At 34.9% G+C, this 21592-nt stretch overlaps 1 long non-coding RNA gene across 1 annotated transcript in view; it reads left to right on the top strand.

Annotated features, from left to right (window-relative positions):
- The first annotated feature begins 6540 nt into the window (after positions 1 to 6540).
- LOC133093210 (uncharacterized) overlaps positions 6541 to 21592 on the top strand; it is a 113505-nt gene continuing 98453 nt past the window's right edge. The window contains exon 1 of the long non-coding RNA XR_009701252.1: positions 6541 to 6691. This is a non-coding gene — a long non-coding RNA (uncharacterized LOC133093210). The remainder of the gene's footprint in view (positions 6692 to 21592) is intronic.

Here is a 21592-nt window from a genome sequence, read left to right as displayed (position 1 = left end):
TTGTAAATCTGTTTATTTTCTTTGATCTGAATCAAACTCATACTTTCCAGCCACTCTAGCTTTCTCAACCCCACCTGCCACCATCTCCAGTCCAATTAGACTATTTTCCACATTCTCTTCTAAAGCCTCTACATATACTGATACAGCAACACATGTCAGAACCACTTACATATGAATTTCATATCACCTCTTCAGGAGCCATGTTTTCTCTTCCTTCCTAGCTTCTATTCTAGTCATTTATTTTTTTCAGATTATACCAATTCATCTCTTTCTCTGTCTCTCTCTCTTTCTCTCTCTGCTCTTTCTCTGTTTCTCTCTCCCTTTTTCCTATTTCTAACCTCCATATTTTTTTCCCTTTACTTGTTTTATTGTTTTTTTGTTTGTTTGTTTTAACAAGATCTTTAAATGATAGGACCTAGACTTATTTTTTATATATTTATTGAAGCAACAACAGTTGTTGAACTGGGTACTTTGGGCCAACCTGGACTCTTGTTCTTCAGCATGAGATTTTGCTTTTATGTTCCACTACCTCACTCAGCTTTCACTCTACATTAATGACCCATTTTTGTAGCGTTCTCTGTTCTCTTTGTTTCTTCCTTTTTTCCTTCCTTCCTTCTTCTCTCTCTCTCTTTCTTTCTTTCTTCTTTTACTTTTTCTTGTTAAACAACCTCACTCAACTCCCTGCTTGCTCACCCGTTTTGCTACCCACATCCTAAACTGTAGTAAGATTTTCTTCTTGCTTTCCTGCTGCTGCCCCAATCCTTTGGGACCCATATAGATAGGGAGGGTCTCAGACATGAATTATTTTAGATTGTCTGGGAAGATCTAATTAAGGGTCAAAGTAGTAGATGCTGTGAGAGGGCATTTGTCACTGAGTGAAGGAGATGACACTTGCCATATGCTCTCAAAGGAGAAAAAAAAGGGTATATACATACATGAACATGATTTTACATATACTTTAAATTTTTTCCTATAGATTTAAGTAACAGGGTAGAAGCAATGAGATGGAAGGGAAGGGGTAACTCTTCAATTAATTATCAAAAAGACTCCTTTCAAGTACTAACTGACTATATTTGAGAGAATGAATAATCCAAAATAAGTTGAAAGCTTCAAGGTTTGTGATAAAGGGAATGCTGGAGTATACCTAAGTTAGTAATGCCTGCCTCTCCTTTTGTTTAATGAATATTTTTCTTTTATAAAAGAAATATAGTTAAATTAAAATAATTTAGAAAAAAAGCAAAAAGTAAAACAATCCATGATTCTGCTATACAGAAATGACAGTTGTTATCAACATTTCAATACCTGATCCTTTTACTATATTCAAAGACATTCATCTTACAAAATTGGAATCATATATTATCTGGAGTTTGTTTTATTCCTGCTTTTGTTTACCTAAGGTTCACAACTCAATAATAATAATATTAATAACAACTCCTAAAATAATGATTTTAAATGGCTGTATAATACAAATTGATCTACTCTTATTTTCAGTTTTGCAGACAGTATAAACAACTTTATACAAAAATGTTGGTCTGTCTCACTTATGACTTTCTTACAAAAGAATCACTGTTATAGTACATCTTTAATACAATGTTACTGAGAATCATGCCTCAGCTCAGAGCCTTTTCACTGGCAGGTGCCTCTCTGGCAATGTTTTCTCCCATATATTATCATGATAGACCCCTACATTGTGTTCAGGTTACTGATCTAACATTATCATATCAGAGAGATATTTCCCTGAGCATCTATGTAAAATGTCATGTCCACCATCTCCAAAATCATTCATTATCCCTTTAGCCTGCATTATTTTTCATGTTAGTATTCAACAGTATCTAACATGTTATGTTTACTTGTTTCTTGTCTCTCTTTACCTCTTAGAATCTAAGCTAAATTAGAGCAGAAATTCTGTCTATTTTGTTAAACACTTTCTCCCTAGTGCCTCAGACAATGCCTGGCACATAGTAAGTGATCAATAAAAATTTGTTCAGTAAATAGATAAATAAAAAGAAAAAATGCAAGAATTTTGGTGCATATAAACTAGTTGCTTTCCAGAAAGCTTGTTCCAGTTTATACATTCATAAGCATAGAATAACCCAGAATATTAATTTTAAAATTGTCAAATAATAGGAAAACTTTATACTATATCTCAATTTTGCTTTAGTTTTTATTTCTTTTATTTCTTCTTTGAATTATCTGTTCCTCTTCTTTATATTTTTCATTAAGGTTTTGGTTCCTTTAAAATAATGTGTAAGAGCCTACATGCATTGTGTTGTAATTTTTCATATTTTTATAGACATTTTTCTCTCTTCCATAGCATGCTTTCAATTTTTCCTTATGTTTTATGACATCTTAGATAAAATGTGTGGAGTCAAGTATTTCAGGATTTCTTCCAGAGAGCTCACCTACACTGTTGCTATAGACTTCAAACTTGTCTCCCTACTTTTTAAAGTTTGTCATCCTTATCACTCCTATGATTTTTTTGGAGCATCATTTCTTATTCTCACTTCATTTTTTTCTTTATCCATTATACTCTCTTTTCTTTTTAAGAATGTATATTTCCATTGTATTTTCTTTGTCTTTATTTTAGGCCATTTCTTCCTTATAGGGGTCCTGTCTTCAATAATTTTATTTAAAATGTCTGTTTTAATAAATTCAGTCATTGCTCTCCTTTTGATAACGTTCTTTTCCCATTTTCTCTATCATATTTTTATATAGGCCTCCACTTTATATTTGTTTTCTATTTGCTCAACACTAAATTAGCCGAGATCTATCCAATGTCATGTTTACAACCAGATGACACCTGTTGTTTTCTTACCATCCACTTCTTGCTGGTTCAATCCCCTTCTTGTCACCCCAGCTGGGTGACAGGTTGCTGTGCAGATCTCCCAGCTAGTGACCAAGAAGCATACATGAAGTCTAACATTGCTCTCTTAAAAGTAAAGGTGGTCTCCTATGTCTCAAACCTTGTTGTTTCACAAGCAGGAAAAGCCACAATTCTTAACATGGGCCTTTCTCCACTATCCTCCTACCTCTGCTACCATCTACACTGCTTTAACCAAATTTTGGAAAGAGTAAGATGTCAAATGCCAGTCTTCTCTCTCCCTTCCAGTTTTCAAATACTAATGCCAAAATAGGAAAAGATGGTGCTGTGAGGATGCTACTCTATTTGTCCCAAGAAGTAGCACTTTCTTTTGATACCCAATAAAATCATGGTAATCTAGGATTTTGTTGGAAAGGGTCCGTGAATCTGAATACAGTTAATTAAGAAATGTTGAAATACTTTTTTGACTTTCAAATGAATAGGACTAGTCTGTCTATATGTATAGACACCTGTTGTTTTTTCTTAGTCCAATATCATTAGCTTTAGAAGAATGGTAAAGAACTTCCCTCTATTAATCTTAGTTTTAGGACTGTTGTAAGAGGTATTTTTCTGTGTAGGTGTTTTAATAGAAAATTGGTAAAACCACCTTATGATGGCAGACTGCTAATCAGGTATCTTGGAAAACTGGCAGTTTGATAGCAATGTTTTTCAAGCCTTTTATTTTAGTTCATCTCTTCCTCTCTCCAAAAGTGACTACCTTCCAAAGCATTGCAGGGAAAAATGCATAGATATAGAATAGAATTACTGTGGGAAATTTCAACACCGCATAATAAGCGACTAATATTTTGTTCTTGTTATATAATGCTTAGAAATTGTCCTTATAACTTTATATAGAAATATCCTATCATTTTTGAATGGCTTTTTAATTAATTGAAAGATAATTTAAAACTATTTTCATTTTTATTATGTATTCTAACTTAGTATCTCTAAATACAAATGATAACGTTTTCGTGGTAAAGTTATCTAAGCTATTAAAATCTTTTTCAAATTAGTTGAATTTGGCAAAAATTATCTGCAGTGTTTGATTAAATTACCATTGCATACAGAGTAGTAGACTTTTTCTCCATAAAATGAAGATGCAACTGAGTGGGGTCAAGTTGACAAACTATTTTCAATAGTATCCTGGTAGTAATCTTTTTAATGTAAGAGACCACACTTCCACAAAGGGGATTCTTTTCCTAACCTGTGTGTAATTCAGAAACGTCTGTGGTTGTCTTAGTCAACTGGCCATAAAAGAAGACATTCTAGACTATGAAATCACCAAAGCTCTTTCAAATGCTGGTGTATGTTTTATGTTTTATATAGGTTACTAGTGACCCTTCTGCACTTATCAGAAACTCTTTTGTTTTGTGCATGCAGAAACTCTGTTGCAAACGACACCAGATTCTTGAGGTGATGACTGTAGACTTCTGCTGTTCAAGGCTGGTGACCTCGTTGACTGTTAGGAGCTAGTGGTTAGTTTTTTAATAAGGGAAAAAGAAAACAAAGCTTGTTCTTCATAACAGATGAAAATGGAATATAGAATTACAGGGTGGCATTGAATCATAGAATTTTTGAAGACTAGGTATCTTTCAAGCAGTAATTAGAATTCTTTTTTTTCCCTTTAGTAATTAGAGTTCTTAATTTTCTGCATCTCTGTTGCCCACATAGCCCAAAATGCTCTGGAATAATGCTTGTTTTCAGTATATAAAAAAGCCACAACTGAATCGCTAAAAGGTGCCAAGACATTATTATTATTGTTGTTATTACTATTATTACCATCTAACTTTTTTATTTAATTTTATTTTTGTTACTACATGGGAGAAGAGTTTTGTGCAAGGTTTGATTTTTTTTGAGATATAGTTGACATACAACATTATATTAGTTTTAGATATACAACATATAATGATTTGATATTTGTATTAACTTATTTTACTTTTTCAACTTAATTAGAGGCAATGTCAACCCAAACCTATCAATGACTCTTATTGTATATTGGAAAAAGTGGAAACCCGTTTCCGCCTTAACCACCACCCAGAACTGATTTTAACTCTCTAATTACTACGTTCTTTATTACTACATTTTCAAAACTGATCCTGTCCACTAGATACTATTATCTGATCCTATTTCTCTCACCTGCTTTATTCATTCTTGCGTCTTTGGTTTGTTTGTCTTACTTAAGTCAGACAATGTCCAATTTGAAGGTAATTCCATTGGTCAACTAAAGGTTAATGGGATGGAAATGCTAAGTTCAGCATCTATATGCAGTATTGCCATTCCTATATAGGGCTGCACCAGATGATGCTTTGTGGCATCACCAAGTAAATAGGGTGAGAAAATGTGGTGTGGCGAATCCATCTTTGAATCATGGCTATTGGACGGGGGGGTGACTGTCTATATAATTACTATAAAATATGTGCTCTTTAATTGGATCGTACTATTCAAAAGCATGAATTTGATTTGAAATAAAATTCCCTGATATTTTTGTGTCACTAACTTACTGATAATGATGGTGGCTGTTATTTTTAAAGTGTTTTCTTTGAGGAATATGCAAACTTAGTGTGAAGTTTAAACAAACCTGTAGTTTTAAAAGATTGCTTTCTCTTTAGTGTCTCACTTATTTTCTGTTATTTTGAACTCTCATTTTTATATATATTTTAAAGAGAGGAAGCATTTTGTCTTAACTAGAGAACAGAACAAAATTCTAATGAAAGTAGTTATGAGAATAAGAGAAATCATGACATTAAGATAATATGTAATCTTGAAAGAGTTTAAAATAACTATTCCTATCTCCCAAAGTGGTAAGATTTCAATTTCCCTGAGCTTAGAGAACTTTGTTTATAGTAGTATGACTTTGCAGTTAGATATAATGTCAGTATCTTTAAAAAAAAGAAACTAAAACAAAACCTAGGAACCAAAGTGATTAAGTGATATTTGTGACTATATGATACATTATTTTGTCATTTCTATATTGCCAGCTTGAAATTTAATATAAAAGAAATGCTTTGCTGCTTTGTTCTAAGTCCTGTTTGATCCAACATGGAAAAAATATATTGTTTTGGATTTCTTAATAGAAAAAAAAAAAAAAAGATCTTTGACTGAATTACTAGTTGCTCCTGCAAAAAGAAATTTGGAATTTACCTTTGGTCTATTTCATATCTTTAGCATGTTTTCTTTTAAAAATATTTCTAGATACTAGTGTCTGCTTGATTTTGGTTATCTTAGCTGTAATAAGTAGCCTTGGGACCCCTGAAGGCACACCCCACACACTTATGCTGTGTGACCTAAGGTCACAAGTAATGGCTGCAAGCTAATTGATTGAGAAAGGCTTGTCTGGAGGGGCCTCTTTGCGTCCTCCCTTTACATTCCTAAGTTCTGTGAAAGAGTCACTAGCAGCTCAGCCTAGCAAGGAAGGAAAAAAGAGAGGAAGTTTCTCTGCGTTCTGATTACACTCTGAGTTCCCCTGTAGTGAGCTTACTTGTCTCCACCCACTTCTTACCAAGAACTCTTTCACTTGAAGGTGAACAACTTAAAGCCTGATCTCAGAGTTACCCAAAAAGTGATTCGCGTATTTATTGAACTGAAAGAACAAATTACCTACTTCAGGCTGTGGGAAGCGTATGGAAATTATATTAGAACTTCAGCAAAGTGCACAGCCGCATAATACAGAAGCCGGGACTCAGACTGACAGGCAAATAAGCCAGCTCGTGGAAGGGGCCTCTGGGTGGCAGCTCTGGGCTATTGGGTGTTGGACAACTATAGGCAAAACTGAAATGGAACAGGGGCAGAAAGTAGCACACTGTTACGCTACGCAACCGTTGCTTTCTCATGGTGAGTGCAGATTTAAGATGTTATTTAAAGTGTACTTTCTATGTTGTAAAACAAGTAAAGAAATCTTTTGTGCTTTGAGGGAAATTATAGCAAGAGCATTTCTTAAAAGTTCTTAGGCGATTTGGTTTTGTTTCTGCTTGATCTCACATTAAACTTGGCAATGCTAACAGAAATACAATATTTGTCTTGTCTTGCGTGTCCTTTTTCTTAAAGTTGTCCTTTTGTTTAAATCACGCTTCTCTTCAACCTGAATAAACATTGTTTTAGGCAAATCATGTGTGGAATAGATAATAAAGGAACAACAGTGTGACAGAATATATGTAAACATTTCATTTAGTCCAACTTTGTGTCACTTCTCCACGACTTCATGTTTTGCCGCCTTATCTCAGGAATATATAGCACAGTCTCTATGAAAAGAGCTTTGTGTGAGAATTCCAGCGAGTTAAAGGGTCAGGGCCTGTGTGTTATCTGACTGCCACCAAGACTCACTGGGGTGTCCTCTATTTTTAATCTAAAATAGGGGGAAAAGTGCATCTTTACATATTAAAAAGTAAGTGTGTTTTGATTCCAACAGTTGCCTTCTTATAGTTTATGTGTGTTATTCCTGGCAAAGGATTGTTAAAGGTTCTTTTGAGAAACAGCATGCAAACTTCTTTTGTTTCTTTTTGGCTTGTTTGCTCACATTTCACTGCAGAAACTTTGCACACAGTTTTCTGTTTTTAGTTTTTTAATTTTAAATATCTTGAAACAATACTGAGTAGTTTTTATTTCAGTGGAAATATCTTGGAAGTTAGTAAGCTTGCTTTTTCTGGGAAAAAAAATACCTCAGAGAATAAATTGTGCTTAATTCCTAGTTTAGCCATACTTAAAATCCTGTTTTAAATGTGCTTCTTCTTAAAAAATATCAGAGTCTACAAGGAGTATTCCTAGAATGTTATAGAAGAGATTCTTCTGCAAAAACTGCAAATTCAGTATTGTGAATTTAGTAAGTGCCAAAATATTATTGCTATTGTTGACTTTGTTTAGAAAGCAGCTTTATTAACAAGGTGACTGCATTAGATGTTACCAAATGAAAGGTGAAAAATATGTCTTCCATACTGCTGATTTGATAGAATACAGAGGTCTGCATTGTTACTGTGTTTCATGCTCACTTAAACTTTTTAAAGAGCACCTCTGTAATACAAATTTTGAATAATAATTTTTAAAATGAAATTTACTAAAGTAAGCTCCTTATATTTTGAGACTTAAAGCTTCTGTTTGCTAAAGTAAATTAATAAACAGAAAAAATATATTGGAGTAATTGTGAAGCTGTAAAACTTTACAAGAAAAGGAGGAAAGCTTTTAAGAAAAAAAATATGTTTTCGCTTACAGGGCAATTTTGAAGTACTACTTAGCTCTTCTTTTCTAAAGATTTATGGAAAACTTAACTGTTGCAGAACTAAGTAATAGTTTTGACTTTTATACTGTATATAAGAAGGATAATTATTTTTGAGCTCTTCTTATGATTTGATACAAGCTTCTTTCAACAATTACAAAATGTGACTGACAAATCCCTTTCTAAGAGAACAAGTTCATTATGTTTGTCACCTGTTACGTTCATTCTTTCTTTTGCCTACATACACAGTTCCTATCTGTTTATTAGTGCTGCAGGAGGGTGAAAACCTTTTTTTTAAGAGAAAAGGTTTAAATGTTTATTTGCATGAACATTTTGAGGTTTCTAAAATTATGTTCTCATCAGAATCACCCAGTGTTTTTAATAAGGTCTTTTGTTATGATCTCGATATGAATGGTCAAAACAGGAGATGTAAATTGTTTGAGTTTTTCTTTTAATATGTAAGTAAAGTTAAGGTGTGACTGAGGATTTTTGAAAGGCTTTGCCAAGAGATAAGCCTTTTGAAAATTTCTCCCTTTGCTATAAAGACTGTAAAAAAATGTTTATGCCTTACTTATTCCCTTCAAACCAATCCAGAGACCAAAAATTAAAGAGAACTTCATTATTCTCCTCAGCTATAAACTCTAACAACTACTCAGGAAGTTACCCTGCTTTGGGGAGGGGCTACAAAAGAATGGGGTTCCCTCTAATGGAAGTACCTAAGTTGTGATAAACAAAAGATAGAAAGGTCTGCTGCTAAGTTTTACTCACATTTAATCTTAAACTACTGTCTTCAGTCTTTTCCATTCATATTTACTTATTGATTGGTTACTGAGGTGAAGACATCTTTTAAAAACTACTGGACCTAGAGTCTGTCATACAGAGTAAAGTAAGTCAGAAAGAGAAAAACAAATACCGTATGCTAACACCTATATGTGGAATCTAAAAAAAAAAAAAAGGTTCTGAAGAACCTAGAGGCAGGACAGGAATAAAGATGCAGACGTAGAGAATGGACTTGAGGACACAGGGAGGGAAACATGTAAGCTGGGATGAAGTGAGAGAGTGGCATGGACATATATACACTACCAAATGTAAAATGGATAGCTAGTGGGAAGCAGCCGCATAGCACAGGGAGATCAGCTCAGTGCTTTGTGACCACCTAGAGGGGTGGGATAGGGAGGGTGGCAGGGAGACGCAAGAGGGAGGAGGTATGGGGATATATGTATATGTATAGCCGATTCACTTTGTTATAAAGCAGAAACTAACACACCATTGTAAAGCAATTATATTCCAATAAACATGTTAAAAAAAAAACTACAATCAACCATAGCATTATTTTAAAAACCATGATTTTAAGAAGGTATATATTTCTTATATAAGGCTTAATTTTCCACAGATGTTTAAATTTTTTATTAGGTTAATAGGAACTATGTTCACAAATTAATATACAGTTATCTCTCTTATTTCTATATAAAACATATTGGTGATTCATTGTCCTTCCCCTACATCACTATATCACACCAGATTGCAGTGTGTGTGTGTGTGTGTGTGTGTGTTTTCACATTTGCACTTATGAGCTCACAGAGTGGCAGAGTAACCTGGACATATGCTAGGGTTATGACACTCTTTGACTTACTTCCTTAAATCTCATGGTCACTAAATATCAGGGTTTTTTCTGTACGCTGGTAGCAGTAGACATCTGTTCCAGTGAATTTATGCCTTCTCTATTGAGGATGAATATCATATTAGCTGTATTATTGTTTCAATTACATTCATCAATTTGCTTTTAAAGATGAATTATTCTATCAAAATATAGGGCAGAATCTATAGGATTAGATTCTACCATCTCTGACAAATTATTTGTCCTCAAAGGCTTTCCTAGGGAGTGGCCATATGGTTTTTATTATTCTCCTTACAGGGAAGAGAGCATAGTGGTTGTTCATTTTTCTAGACACTTTGATCTTAGGACTCACATCTTTCTTAAATTATGGAAATTTTCAAAATTTTCTTTTCAAATATGGCTTCTTTTACCATTAGCTCTAATCTCTTTTTCTGGTACATCCTAGTATATATATGTTGAAGCTTCACAATATATCATACATAGTTCTTAAATTCTCATTCATAATATATTATAATCTTTCTGTGCTACATTTTTTGTGAATTACTCAAGAGGTATCTTCCAATTTACTAATTCTTGTTTTGACTATATCCATTCCAGAATTTTTTTCAACTGTATTTTTTTTTTCTGGTTATTCTAATTGATTCTTATACCACTTTTATTGCTTCATCTCTACTTACTTTTTTGTACATTGTATTGACGTTCTTTCTTACTTTGTCTCTTCAAGGCTACTAACATGCTTATTTTGAAATTCTGAAATTGATCTATTATTTTCATGTCATCTGGAATGACTTCATTGACTGACTTTTAAAAAAAATTTTGCTGGAAATCTTTTTATATGATTTTACATGTCTTGGAATTTTGGTTTTCAAGCTTAACTTGAGTGAGAGGGATTTAAAAATTTTTTTTAAATTTCTCTCTCTCTTTCTTTGTTAGACCCACCCCACCCTTATTGTCATAGAGTAGGCCCTGCACACTCTCCATCCCCAGCTCAGAATCTCTGATAATGGGGATATCATGTATCTAGTCAGCAAGTCAAATAGCAGTTTGTTCCAGTTGCTGACTGTCCAGGTTATGGCTGCTGCCTTTGGCCTCCCTACTAAGCAGCTCTGTGTAAACCATGGCTCCAGGGAGGTAGTCAGTTATTCAGCTTCCTGTTTTCTTGCACTCAGGTTTTAATCAGTAAACATGGCACTGATTTTCACTCCCTGTGGGGCAAGTGTGGCACTCTAGTTACCTTACAGATAGGGAAATGCTTGCCTCTTATTCCAACAACCAACTGGTGCATTGCAGCTCACTTTCTATTTCTATTCTATCTCTAGTTTGCAGAAGGATTTGGCTTGGTTTTGATATCACTTTTGTATGATCTCATTTAATATTTTACCTATTACAGTTATATGTTGGAAGCAAAGGCAAGAGGTTCAAACCATATCTTGACAAGTTTCCCTACCCGTGGGCTTTGGAATCAGAAAACGTGGGTTCAAATTCTGACTGATTTATTACCTTAGGAAAAGTCTTTAATTTCTTAAAAGTCTCCATTTCTTCCCGTCAAAAATATTTATAGCAGTGCTTGTCTCATAGTGCCGTTCTAAGCATTGAATGAGATAATGTATGGGAAGTAGTTAGCCCTGTGCTTAACTATATTAAATATGCAAATTCTAGGGAGTAAAAAAGCAACCAAAGCCAAAATAAAACCAGACTCTACAAATCATGAAGTGAATGAACGACAAAGGAAATGTAATTCTTGTTTCTTGTATTTTGAGTGAATGCAACGTTATTATTTTTGATAGCTAAAGTTCTAAAGATGAATGTCAAGTGCGTGTCTAACAGATAGGTAAATGTTCTGTTACAATATCCACATACTTTAGTAAGTGTAAGTGAATATATTTCATAGAATTTCAGTAAAATACAAAGCATTTTGCAAAATGACCTTTTGGTATAGTTATTCTAAATCCAAAGTAGAGTTATTCTTAAGGACAGTACAGGAGTGTGAGGTATGTGGCATGGGAACATGTTTTTGGATTGTTCTTTTGACTTTATTAGCAGTTATATATAATACATGTTATATATATATGTATACAGTATACAAATTATACATATCATGTATATGTATAACAGTTATATATATATTACAGTTTCACCCAAGGATGGGTTTCTGTAATAGTGAAAAAAAGAAGGAAGGGGGGTCTTTTGTAAGGGTTTCAGAAGTCTTGTTTTGTAGCTTTGTAGCCAATTTGTAATATTAGTATCTTTTCAAAACATCTGTTTTGATGGATTAGGGTTCAAATTGACAATATTGGCAAAGGGTATGTTTAGCAGGGTGGGAAATGAGTTTCTGAAAATCAGAAGGTTTCAAAAGATGAAGAAAGATGAGAATAAAGACAAAGCAGCAGCTGCTTGGAAGTAGTCTTAGATTTTGAAAACAAAGAAAATAAAGACGTGTTTCTAAGAAGCTATTGCCAGTATGTCCTCGAGTAGAACATTTATGAAATAAGCATTTTATTTTCCTTTCTTACCACTGTTTTTTCTCTATCATGTTAGTTCTCGCTTTCATTTCCATTTGTAGGAACACCTTCTGCTCATTTCTTAAATATTCATGAGCTTCAGTGCTCCTTCCTGAGCTGTCTTTTCTTTTACTATCCTCTCTTCTTTGTTCTCATCCATCACCATGACTCAGATACCATTACTAGCCAATCTCTAGCCCATTTCTCTCTCCCAAACTGTAAATCAGTATATCCAATTAGCCACAGGCACTTCATATTCAAAACATGTACAAATCTGAATCATCATCTCCCTGCCAGAACCCTTTTTGATCTCAGTCTGTCATACACCTGGTTGCCCAAAACAGAATCAGGATGTGAAAACCTGCCTTCCTTATACTTCTCTCTCCCACACATTTAAGCTTTATAAAATATTGATTCTATTTCTAAGCATTTCGATTTCTGATCATTTCTCTGATAACATCAACACATTTCCTACCATCTGACTGAGATTGTGAGCCACTTCAGAGTTGTATAACTCAAGGACGAGGAAGCTTGGGTCTGTCTCCAAAATTCCCATCTGGCATTGGTTGAGGGTTACTCCTGAGACCATTAACTCTAGAATTCCAGCACACCTCCTAACAGTTCAAGTATGTTCTTGGCTAGAGAACGCCCTCAGGCAGAGAGTGTCAGGTGCTTGCAGTAAAATTCCTTCAATGTGTAAAGTCAGTATGAATGCCAAAGATATATGAGTAGTACAGCAAGAGCTTCTGCACCGCACACTTAGAGGCAAATGTGTTGCAAATAGCAAATCCAAGTGTTTGCTCTTTCAAACAGCACTGCACGTAACATCATTTGTATGTGTGCCCTTGTGAGTATGTGGAGTTTTCTTAGGGTCTGTATCCAAAAGTGAAAGTACTGGCCTGTGAGAGATACGTGGTCTCAATTTTAGGACTCTCCAAATTACTCTCCTAAATAGTAAAATTACTGTGAAGGTGCTATACAAATTTCTGCTTCCTTCAGCAGTTATTAGAGTACCCTTTTACCCACATTCTTTTCAACCTTTAATATTGCCCAGTGTTTTAATTTTGGATATCTGTTGAGTAAAATGGTATGTTAAACTTCTTCAGTTTGATTTATTTTTATTCCTAATGAACTCAGAAAGATTTCCAACGAATTTCTGAAAGTAGGTGAGCAATGGAGACCTTAGCTATAAAGAGACTACAATACGCTACTCATCTTTTAATGTGAATGCAACTTTATTTATTGACAATTCAAATGCCCTCTCCGGTTAATTGCTTGTTATACCTTTGCCAATTCTTTGTTAGGCTGTTTGTCTTTTTCTTGTAGACTTTCTGGCATTATTTGTTTATTGTATCCCATCTGCTTTACTCCTCCCTACCATAGGTACCTTCGCAGAGTGTCTTTTTGAGTATAAAGCAATAAAAAACATAGATTTTTGTCCCATCTCATTATATACAGTACTTTAAACCATGTTTTGGTCATGTAATATACTGTGGAGTTATTTCAGGATATGCAAGAAACTGATGCAAACTATGAGATGAAAACATGAACACAACACACAGTCTATCCATTGAAAACTTGGTCTTACAGGTGACTTTAATAGAGTTATAAAGCATTATGGGAATTTAGAGAGAAGATATTTATTTTCCCATTGAAAAATTAATATTTTTCAAAACAGTTGAGAATCATGCATCAGGAGATACAATTTATTCCTGCGTTTTACCCAGCATCTTATATATCAAGTTTTCTATAGCTGTGGAAAGTTTGCAAATTTGTAATTAAAGAACATGTATTTTAAGGGCCTACTATATATCAACTGTGACAAGTATTAGTGGGGATGTAAAAGTGAACAAAGCAGATAATCCTTGAGTTCATGGGAGGTAGAAGCTGAGAACTAAGTAACAATGAGGAAAGAGTGGATACAGTATAAAAGGGCATTCTGGGAGACATAGCATATTCATTGACAGGGCACCTGGGTTTCAGGCTGAAGCATGTTTGAGAAGTAAAGATAGCCAAGTAAGCATGGGGAAGGCTCTAGGCAAAGGAAAGGTGTGCAATATTATGAAATTGAGAATGTGGTGAGTTTGAGGAACTGCAAGTTCAAATTGGATGGAATAGAGTTCTAGGGGTGGTGAGTGGTTGAGAAGAAACTTTAGAGATAAGTACTGGCTCAGTTTTGAATGGCCTGGTTTGGATTCTATCCTAAGGACACTAGAGACCCATTTAAAGGATTTAATAAGGCTGTCAAAAGTCAGATATTACTTTAGATAGATAAATATCCTGAGAGATGAGTGGTAGTTAAAACCATGACAATTGATATATTTCTCAAGAAATTCCTTCATATGGCTACTATTGTTACTTAGAGGGTTCAAAACAGGTTTCAGGTTATCTGTAAATGGCCAATGTTTATATTCTGTGTATATATATATATATATATGTGTGTGTGTGTGTGTGTGTGTATAATCTTCATTAAATTATCAAACTTGTCATTGACTAATTTAAGAATCACTAGGTTAAATTAAGAACCTAGTTGATTATTCAGTCATAAAAAGTCAGAAATCCTGCCATTTGCAACAATATGGATGAACCCTGAGGGTATTATACTAAATGAAATGTCAAATAGGGAAAAACAAATACCGTATGATCTCACTTATATGTGGAATCTAAAACAACCAAACTCATAGAAACAGAGAACACATTGGTGGTTGTCAGAGGTAGGGGGAAGGGAGTGGGAGAAATGGGTGAAGGTGGATATCTTCCACTTATAAAACAAGTAAGTCCTGGGGATGTAATGTATAGCGTGGGAACCACAGTTAACAACAGTGTATATTTGAAAGTTGTTAAGAGAGTAGACCTTAAAGGTTCTCATTACAGGAAAAAAAAATTGTTAACTATGTGAGGTGAGGTGATGAATGTTAGGTAAGCTTATTGTGGTAATCATTTCACAGTGTATACATACATAAATCACATCATTATGTTGTACATCTTAAATTTATAAAATGTTATATGTCAATTATATCTCAATAAAACTGGAGTAAAAAAAAAAAACTGTAGTTGGCCAGAAAAGTACCCTTGAGAAAATCAGTATTTAAGGAACAGACAGCGGAAGAGAAGGAGTTCAAAGGGTAAAAGAAGAGTGGTCAGAGCAATAGCAGAGAAAATCATAGAAGTCAAGTGTGTTAAAGGCTTAGTAGCTATAAGAAAAAGATTCCAAAATTAAGTCCTTTGAATAAAATAGAAGTTTATTTCTTTCATATTATAAACCAGCCCATGTATGCAATGGTGCCGTTCTGCTCCTCCAGGTCATTCAGGAACCCAGGTTCCTTCTGCCTTATTGCCTTGGTTGGGTTGCAGGCATTCCTGAGCTCACTCAGGAAGAGATAAAGAACCAAAGTTCAGGGACAGCAGCCTGTCTTTAAGGTGAAGACAGCCTAGAAATTATATATAATATTTCTGTTCTGTTCTGCTCATCTAAATTTAGTCACACAGCCACAACTGGATGTGAGAAAACTGGGAAATCTAGTTTCCACTTGGGAGGCCATGAGATTAGGAAAAGGGGCAGAGTGAATTTTGGGAGAATAACCAGCAGTTGCCACACCAACTTTTTAAGTTAAAAAAATACTTAGCGATTAGATTAGATTAGATTATCCATTTAATATGTTTATTGAACAGTTCCTCTATTTGGTCATTATTCTATGTGGTAAGTGTACAGACATTTAAAAAAAATCCACTACCAAATAGCTTATATTCTAGAAAGGAGAGATAGGTACTAAACAAATTAACAAATAAATATGTGACATAATATTAGAAAGTAATAAGTACTAAGAAGAAAAAGTGAAAGGATAGAAGTGCTATTTTTAGCTAGACTAGCAAGGGAAAATCTATTATGTTAAAAACTGAAAAGGGTCCTTTGAAAGACAAAATATTGAGGTCTCCCTCTTTGGGGAAGAATTTGCAGTTGAGTTGGAAGCCTAGAATATTGGTTGAAATAGGATGAGGATGGGGATATATGTATAGCTGATTCACTTTGCTATAAAGCAGAAACTAACACACCATTGTAAAGCAATTATACTCCAGTAAAGATGTTAAAAAAAAAGAAATAGGATGAGGAAAGTTGCTAATTCAGAGATTCAGAGTTAAAGGAGAGTTATCTTTTTAAGGGTTCGGGGGAGAAAATTGACCATGATTATAGCCTAACTAGAAAATGCATATAGAGATGTGGTTATTGCATGTCCTAGTGCTGGAAGGAGGGGCATGATGGGCACGGGTGTAAATAGTTCGTATAGGATGACCTCATTTTTCCCAAGTAAGAATCAGGAAAGCTACTGAGAGTGAGAGCTGTGTGGGTTGTATCAGGTTCTTGATAACAATTATTAAAGTATGGAGTTGTTGTGGGAAACCACCAGCAAATATGAGAAGCCCAAGTCTAAGAAGAATTGTGTCATGGGATTGAATCTGTGCCAGGGTTTTTCAGGGTGTGGGTAGTAGACAGGTCCACCAACCCTAGGTAAGAGAGGGTGATAATGAGAGTGGTTTAAGTGATGAAGCATAACGTCTATTCCACATGGCAAGAGGAATGGTTTCCTTCAGGAGAGAATAACTAGGGAACCACATGCCCAGTTCTAGATCATGCCTGAGTTTGTAAAGTGACTGAGAAATGTGTTTCAGATTATATTTTTCAGGACAGGTTTCTTTTTTATTAACTTGCTATTCAAAATTCCGAATTTTTAAGTTAGTTGACTCCCTTGTTTTTGTTGTGTTGGATCGTTATGTAGGGTTGTAAATTCACTGTCACAGTTATGAAATTAGGAAGACAAGTCATAAAATTATTAAGAAATTAAAACCCTAAGTGAACACCTATTGAATTATGTCATTTGGTTTTTCTTTAACATCTGCTGGTCCCTAGTAGAAATACTGTTTATACTTCATGGAATAACTAAGGAAATGGAAACTTTTGGGGAAAAATCATGTAGTTTATAAGCTATTTATTAATTTACTAAATGTTTAGTATCATGTATGTCATCTTCCATATTCCATTAATCCACTGACTTAATCCGTGAATTAAATCATAGAGCTGTCAGCCCTTCTTGGCAAGTGTATTTTTCTTGATAAGTTGATTCTGTTTTTTTCCATGTTTTGTCCTTTATGTCTGGATATTTGCCTGTGCCCACCTAAACCACATCTTTTAATCAGAAATGACATCAGTATAGAGAAATCATGGCCAGAGCTATCAGGATTTTTTGCATTTTGAAAGTAATACCTTGACATTATGACATTTTCTGTTCTTTCAAGGCTTTTAGTTTCTTTTTATAAAACTATTCATAGTTTCTGTTAATTTTCTGGTTCTCAGATTCATCCAAGATATGTCTAATTTAGCCTTTTTGAGGTATTGTTGTTGTTTACTTGTCTCCAAGCAAGCCCGTTCTTCCTAGTATTTATTTTTCTATGGGATATTTTTTTGAGTTTGTTTTTCCTCTAAGGGCACTAGTGTCTTTATGATTTTCTTCTGGCCTTTCAATTGCATTAACTTATTTTGCCTGGCTTCTCTTACCTTTCCTTCTGGAAGATATAGCTGATTTCTACATTCACACCTCGTAGTTTGTTACTTTGATGTGAAATGCCTTTTGGCCTTCAGATCTCTGCACAGTCTTTCATTACTCTGATTGTATGGCCGTTTCTTGCTGCTGTGAGTTTTCCCTACACTATTCTGCAGTGCTGACACAGTCCACCCCTCAGCAGAAACTTCACACCAATTTCTGTAGACTACCTCCCTCAACAAAGAAGAGGTAAACATTTAAACCTCATAACTAAATACAGTATTCTTTGACATCAGTATTTTCTATGTTAAATTCTGATGTCTTATATACACTGATAATTGGCTTTCTTATTGTTCTCACCTTCTCAATATTTTCTTGTCCATCAGATGCAAATTAGTAAGATTAGATTTCATATGTTCTTGAAGGCAGGATATCACCACAATGTAGCAAGATTTTTACAATCAATATTCATTTGTACTGTTTATGCACTAGAAATTACATAGGGGAAAATGTCACAGGAATGTGGCTCAAATCATCTAGGTTTAGGACACTTTAATCAACATTTAGAATTCTTTTCTCCTGTGGATAGAAAAGATGATCAATGCTTGCTAAATGTTATTAACCTTTTAATCACTGTTATACATTTAGCAAATCAATTTAATCATCTGTTGGGTGATTAGAAATGACTAATTAGGGAGATCAGCTCGGTGCTTTGTGACCACCTAGAGGGGTGGGATAGGGAGGGTGGGAGGGAGATGCAAGAGGGAGGGGATATGGGGATATATGTATACGTATAGCTGACTCACTTTGTTATACAGCAGAAACTAACACAACATTGTAAAGCAATTATACTCCAATAAAGATGTTAAAAAAAAATGACTAGTTAGAGACAGAAATTTAGAAAAGCAACATTGATGCTTGATACACATATACAAACACACACAAGTAGATTGATAGGCACACGTTACGGAATGTTGTATTTCATATTTTATCTGCCTAAGTTACTGAAATACGTTGAATTAGATCAAGACAAAATGAATTCTGTGGTTTGGAAATTCCAGCACACACCACTAAAAATGAGGAACCAGAAGGTGTACTCCTTGGAATTTTTTTTAAAGATTATTCATGAATCATGTAACTTTAAAATAATATTAATCTTTAGGAAAATTTGGGGGATTGACTTTCTTTAATGCTTTTAGAGCCAAGGGATTCAATTTTTTAAATAGGGAAAATTTTGCATTTATCATACATTTTGGAGCATCAAATCTTTCCCTCACTTGCTAGACACAGGGATGCAAAGGTAACTAAGGCACATTTGCCTCTTTCAAAAAGTTCTTGCATGTTTTAGTTCACTTCACTTTGCAGAAAGTGTGACTATCGTTTATAATGCTATTATATCCCATTTCTTTTTAATTTTTTTCAAATAATGACTACTGATATAGATTAACTTTTTGGGGGATTAGCCTAAATGCTTTAACTTGTTTTACTGGGAGGAATGCTACGTGTTCCCTATCAGCAAACTAGGAACGGACTAGTTACATTCCCAATCTCTTTCCAGCCACTCTGGCAGGTGCTTTGGGATCCACAGAGGAATATCTGACATAATTCCTGCTCACCAGTAGTTGAGTGGAATTAGGGAGAGTTAAGTAACAGAGTTTCTTTGACATTTTTTAGAAAAGTCAGAATATAAAGACTCATTTAGAATATAAATGAATATATAATGTTATTAATGTTATATAATGTTATAATGTTATATAATGTTATTATAATATATAATGTTACCAAATGAATGCCATAGAAATACATAGCAAGGCAAAAACATTCTGAAAAACTTGATAATAAATATTATGTAAGAGCAAAGCACCTGCTAGGCCTTGAGTGATGGGAAAGACTGAGACATATGGCTACAGATTTAAAAGTCTAGCCAAATGGATTCAGTGCTAGCAGGAGTGTCTGTAGACCAATTCCGTACAGATGTAGAAACTCCCAGAAGAGTAAGTGTGTCCAAATGTAGAAACTGTTAGTTAGATCCAAGCAAAAGCTTGGGGATGGGTTCAGCCCTGGAGAAAAGAAAAGATGGCCATTCCACTCAAAGTAGGGTCATTCCAGCAAATCTATCCAAAAATAAGATCATTATGACAATATTTATTATTTTTCACAGTAATAACTGGGTGATTAGTCTGCAGACCTATGCTAGGAAGGCCACATTTGCTGACATAATAGATAAAATCCCAGCATTTTAGAAGTTTAGGACTTACTCAGAGCATCGTCCAGGGCAGTACGCCTTGGGCAGCTTTCTGCTCAGGCTCATTCCTCTTGCAGCTCCACCAACATCGACTCCCACAGCCTCAAATTATGAGTTCACACATGGAAGGAGTTTACAGTTCTGACATGGACCATCAATCCTACCCACACTCTGCTCTCTTCAGAACTCAGCCACATGGCCATACCTTGCGCAAGTGAATCTGGGAAATGTGGTCTGTCTGTTCTCCCAAAAGAAAAAACCTCAACCACTTATTCAAATAGCACACTTCTATTGTGTGTACAGATCTCTGAGTCAGGTACTGTGGAGAGTATCTCTATAAGCAAGACATACCTTCTGCCTTCAAATTCTTAGACAGAACTATACGTAAATAAATGCTAATGCAAGGCCAGATGTATTGGGTTCAATAATAGAGGGATAAAGAACCTCTTACGAAGGAAAAACTTCCTGGAAAAGGCGAGATTTGAGCAGAGCTTGAAGCATAGATAGGGGCTCACCACCACATGGAGGTGGAGGGTACGGCATGAAAAGTGACATGCAAACAGGCTGTATCAAATGGCTAGAGATGACAGTCTACGATAGGTACAGAAATAAAGATATCTGAAAGATATTTGGGGGCCACAACATAACAGACCTTAAACACTCTGTTTATAGTTCAGGAGCCGTTGCAAAATCTGCAGCATATGCTTAGGAAAGAAAGCAGTGTTCAGCACACATTAGAATGGAAAGAAATTAGGGATGGGAGTGGCGGGGAGCTATTTGAACTAAGGCAGTGGGAATGGAAATGAGAGAACAGTTAATGCAAAACATTTGAAAAAGTAGATTTGAAAAGACTTTGAGATTGTTTGTGTTGGTGAGTAAATCCAGAGATTTTTGCATTTCACCGACAGAGTGTTCTTGATGGTTAATCCTTGGGAATTATTTGATGAGTTCAAAGAGCACTTATAGTTGATCTCATTAGCTAACGGAGTGTTAAAATCTGCCAAGGCAAGAACTTTGAGCAATGACATCTCTGGGGCCTTGAACTTGAGAGAAGTGCAACAGAGATATCTAACTTCTATTGTAGCCACAAATTACCATATTTTGAAAAACAATTTCTGAACAAGAAATAATACAAAATAGGTCGCCCCCCATCCTTTAAGCCCTAAGTAGGCAAATGTATTCCTTTTATCTCTAAGTAACTTCCCGTGACCAAAGTCCTCACTCCACATTCTCTTCTAGACTTACTGTCAGGATATAGATAGTTTTGAAATTATGCAGAAAGGTAAATAACTTTAGAGAGTTTGAAGTCTTCATCAGTCCTTTTAATTCTGTTATACTTCAATGAAGAAGAGGGTAATACCAGAGCGCTTCTCAAGTGGCGCATGAAGTCTCCTCTGTACGTTAAATATTCCTTACTTAAAATGCTCTCTGGGAGTGAGGGCTTTGAGGGCCACTTCCCCATTTTTACAATGCTAGGGAAGTATTTAATGTTTGAGGAGTAAAATAGCCTCTTCAACTCCCATTAGACCTGCTAGCAACAATTTACCAGATGTAAAACATCAGAAAGTGTCAATGGAGAATATTTGAAGCCTGGTCTCCAGGTGCTCTGCCCTAAGAATGTTTTT

Source organism: Eubalaena glacialis, chromosome 6 (assembly GCF_028564815.1).
Source record: "Eubalaena glacialis isolate mEubGla1 chromosome 6, mEubGla1.1.hap2.+ XY, whole genome shotgun sequence".
Lineage (NCBI taxonomy): Eukaryota > Metazoa > Chordata > Mammalia > Artiodactyla > Balaenidae > Eubalaena > Eubalaena glacialis.
This window is presented reverse-complemented; position numbering and strand designations above follow the sequence as displayed.